This window comes from Octopus bimaculoides, chromosome 15, assembly GCF_046866305.1.
Source record: "Octopus bimaculoides isolate indiv1 chromosome 15, ASM4686630v1, whole genome shotgun sequence".
Classification (NCBI taxonomy): Eukaryota; Metazoa; Mollusca; class Cephalopoda; order Octopoda; family Octopodidae; genus Octopus; species Octopus bimaculoides.
Window position 1 is genome coordinate 17,264,072 of NC_142942.1, and position 5,000 is coordinate 17,269,071.

The 5,000-nt window shown below is 31.9% G+C and overlaps 1 protein-coding gene across 1 annotated transcript in view; it reads right to left on the reverse strand.

Annotated features, from left to right (window-relative positions):
- The window catches only part of LOC106875059 (uncharacterized), a 193,756-nt gene that overhangs the window by 154,677 nt on the left and 34,079 nt on the right, over positions 1-5,000 (reverse strand). The gene's annotated exons all lie outside the window — the stretch shown is intronic.

Genomic DNA, 5,000 nt, shown 5'->3' on the forward strand with positions numbered 1-5,000 from the left:
TTAGCTCGTCTAATGATAAACCTTTTCTCATGTGGTCCTCGTCTAGAAGAGAGTGTACCTATGCCTGATTTAAGATAATCCAGTTTGGTAAACGATTTTTAAATATTATCTAAGAATGCATTATCTGTCAAACGGTAGTTGATTTGAGGCAGATTTGTCTCTTCTGATATGCTAAACAGTTGTGTAGAATCTCAGTAAACTCAACAACACTATTTATCGACTGATCTAAGACATTCGAGTCAACGACCTTCCACTCTTTTCAGAAATATCTACACCTAAATTATCGAATATATGTCTCTATAAAACGGTTAGTTTTCTATACAAGGGAGATTTGGTAAACATTTCTAGCAGGTCAACCGATCAAGTAGAACTTCCCCCATTGTCTCGCATCATAAAGCAGACGACTGATATTTGTCAATATATACAAAATGGCGGCTACAACACAATACAGCTGTTTTCAGTTACTCGTATTAAATATCCTGCAACTTTTTAACGGTTAGTTACGTCACGTAATGTTTATGAAGTGAGTAAAGGAGAATATTGTCTGTCAGTAGACCACATTAGAGTTTACTGACTTTGACGAGAAGTCTTATGTCTTAAAATGAAATGAAATGGTTCATTAGACAAGTGAAATAATGTCAGCCTATTCGTTTTTCCGGGACTGATTCAGTCATTTCTCACTTGTTCCATTCTCCCAAGCATTTATCGATCTCATCCATTATATAATTTGGCACAGACTTTATCAACTCTCAGTGAGAACTCGTGAGTGTATAATCTACTGTCTCCACATATAATGACAAATTGTCTACAACAGAGACACAATGTCGACGACGGCGCATAAAACGCTAAAAGTAGCAGGTAAGCACTTCATAAATGTATATAAATCAGCCAAGTACTTCATAAATGTTTATATTCACAAATGTATATAAAACAAAGTATAAATTAGTTGATGTAGACCTCATATGGTCAAGAACTATAACTTTAAAGCACAATGTAATAATTTCGGTCAATCGTCTGTTCACACCTGGAAGAGACTAATACCGGATACATTTGAAAAGCACACACACATACGAACACAAACATACTCACACACACATACACACACACACAAACAGACTCCAGATTGTGCCTGCCCTGAATAAAATAGATCGGATATGCACCAAAATATGCACCAAATTCAATAAAATTATGGAGGTTACTCTGATTACTATGCATAAAATACAAAGTAATAAATTTTTTTGTAGCTTAGGTAATCATAGATCGCCCCTTTCCTCAGTATTTAAGCTACGCATAGTATTGCTGTAGTACACGCGCTGTGTGCATTCCTACAACATTTTCTTTACGTCGTAGAAAGGCAGAAGTAAATCTGCCTCCAACGCAGTCGCGCGCCTGTGTTTCGCTTATTTTTTTTGTATGCTTTACTACATAAATGTCACCTACTGCCTACCTTGAGTAATTACTGACGGCGCCTGCCTGATATACATATACACACACATATATGCATATGCGCATGTGAGCGCTTATTTGTTTCTGTGTGCGTATGTGTGTATTTGTGGATGTATAAACAGTTTACCAATAAATACTAGCGTAAGGTAGCAACTGTCAACATAGACGACTGTAATTTATTATATATTGTGTATAACAGACACCAGGTTAAATAAAATATATAATGAAGCTACAACAACTCTTTCCAGTGTTCCCCACTCTTCGATAGGAAATAACGAGATCAATCAATAAAGAAATCGATAGATAAATATAGACTAACATTCTTGTTGTTATTATTCTGTCGTATTTTCGAGTGGGGGCGTTTATGTTTCGTTCTATTTTCCACTTATTTTTGTTATATTTATCTGTCTCAGCCACTTTTGATTTCTCTTATTTGTGTCTTCCAGTACGCATGTGTATATATATATATATATATATATATATATATATATATATATATATATATATATATGTATATATATATATATATATATATACATACATATAACACACACACACACACACAGACTAACAAATTTTGATTACTTGAAATAATTAGTCGCTTACGTATTGATTTTACATTTTACCTTCCTTTCTCTCCTAATGTTTCTCTGTCTCTTTCTCCCCCCTCTCTCTCTCTCTAGCTCTCTCTCTCTCTCTGTATGAATCTTTAGATATATATACGCATATATACATATAGATATGTACATGTACATATATATATATATGCACATATCTTTACATATATATATATATATATATATATATGTATATATATACACCATATATGTGTCTCTGTATATATATATATATATATATATATATATATATATATATATATATATATATACATATATGTGAGGGTATGTGTATGCATATATACTGATATGTTTATTTACATATTCATATATCCATATATATATATATATATATATATATATATATATATATATATATATATATATATATATATATATATATAATATTGCGCACATATATATAATTACTGATATAGACAAGTAGGTGAAATATTTTATGTGTGTATGCATGTGTCTTTGTGTGTGTATCTATGTGTGTGTGTCTATGTGTTTATGGTTGGGCGCATACAAGTACATGCGCACTTGTAAATACATCGGTTCAAAACCTACTGCGCAATTTATATTTCTCAGATACAATGAACATCAGAATGTTCAGACAGCAGAATCACACATACATTTGTACCATTCTGTATTTCAAAGAACCGAAAATCTATGAACAACAAGAATTTAAGATAAACCACACCTATACAATACTCATAAGAGTTTTTGTATTCAATTCTTTCTCCTTGTTTTTACGCTGTCACCTGACATGATTCTTGCAAGCCAAAGAGGAAGTTTGTATTTGGCAATAAGAATTGCTAAACATAGTAGCAAATTCTCTTCTTGAAATGTTATTGTGTAAGCATGAAAAGAGAAGAATGCATTGTTAGTTACAATTCTCGTTGTAGATTCTGAATAAAAACAGAGATACTCATGGTTGGAACCAACCCCTCTACAGCTGACCAAAAGCGAGCTAATTCAGATTTCATAGAGAACAACTAAACTCTTTCAACATAGTTAATCCTTATATATATACAGAGTGTGTATGAGTATGCGTATGAATGTATATGTATGTATATGTGTGTGTATGTAAATCATATATACATATATATATGTATGTATATATATATGTATGTATATATATACATAAATATATACACACACATATATATATATATACACACATATATACATATCAATAACAAAATAGGTAGACATATATATATATATATATATATATGTATGTATAATGGAGAAATTATACAAAATGTATAAATAGATAATGAATAAAGCACTGTCACATTATCGATTACTTGTTGTTATCCGTAGATTTATTGCAGGAACTTCGTAGTGACGATTGGGGAAACAGTATTAATAAAATAGATGGAATGAGTAAAATATTTTATTAGGTACGACACATGTTCCGACCCGTTTTTGGGTCTCTTCAGGTACATCCATAAAAAAAGTTTTACCTCCCAAAAAAGAAGTGAGCGATTGAGAGAGTGAGTGAGTGAGTGAGTGAGTGAGTGAGAGAGTGAGTGAGTGACTGAGTGCGTGTGTGAGTGCGTGTGTGAGTGAATGCGTGTGTGAGTGAGCTACTTTTTGATTACCCAGGCAATTTACAATGTCGATTGAAACTTCCATATTTTCTTTTGTAATTCTTACAGTAAAGTGAAATTCCGATGAAAGAGCCTTGGGTCTAAGTTAGAAACCGGCTCTTTCTCTATTGGCAAGAAATCTTGAAGTAAAACTGAACAATCACATACATACATACATACATACATACATACATAGACATGTATATTGCTAGTAATATTGTACTGCAAGCCATATAAGAATGTGTGATCAATACACACATTTAATAGCAGATACTATTAATATATTAAAGTCCAATATTTATTTAAATATTAAGTTTCACTATTGAAATACTGTCTTCAAAACGTTTAGTAGCTCGAAACTATAACACGGAAGCTGATATTAAGCTGCCATTGAATTAAGCGTTTGTATGTCTTAATATATGTAGGTGTGAGTGTGTGTGCGTGTGTGTGCGTGTGTGTATGTGTGTGACCATGTATGTATGTGCGTATATATATATATATATATATATATATATACATATACACACACATACATATATATATATATATATATATATATATATATATATATATATATGCAGATATCTATATCATATATGCGTGTATGTATTTTGATATGTATATATAAGTAAGTGCGTGTGTGTGTTCCGGTATGTGTTGTCTGCAATTATATATGCAGATTGTAAATCTTCCATTTCCAGTAAAAATGTTTCTTTGCAAAATAATCAAATTTTAATGTCAGTATAAACCAAAATAGACAGAATAATAAATAGAAAACAATTTATTAGAATATCGCCTCTTGATATATTTGAAATTTTGCTAAAACAAACATACATCTATGTATGATATGATATTCATTACTACAGACTCACCAAGTATCTATCTATCTATGTACGTGAATATCTGTGTGTTTTATTTAATATTTGTGAATGTGTTTGCTTGTGTATGAGTGTGTATGTCTATGTGTGTGTCTGTGTCTGTGTATGAGTGGTTGTGTGTGTGTTAAGATAAAACTAACGTGAAGTTCGCATCTTAGTACGCATTTACTCAAAATACAAGAGAAAAGGACATATAATAATAATAATAATAATATCTTATACGGATGTGTGTGACTGTGGGCTGGTGAGTTTCTCTGTGTGTGTGTGTGTGTGTGTGTGTGTGTGTGTGCATGCATGAGTGAGTGTGTGTGCATGTGGGTGGGTGTTTGTGTGTTATAATGTTATAATGGGAAGTTCACATCTGACTAGTACAAGAGAAAAGGGCATACGAAATATTTGTATACATATATGTGTGCGTGCTTAAGTTTCTGTGCGTGTGCGTGCTGTGGCTGTGTGTGTGT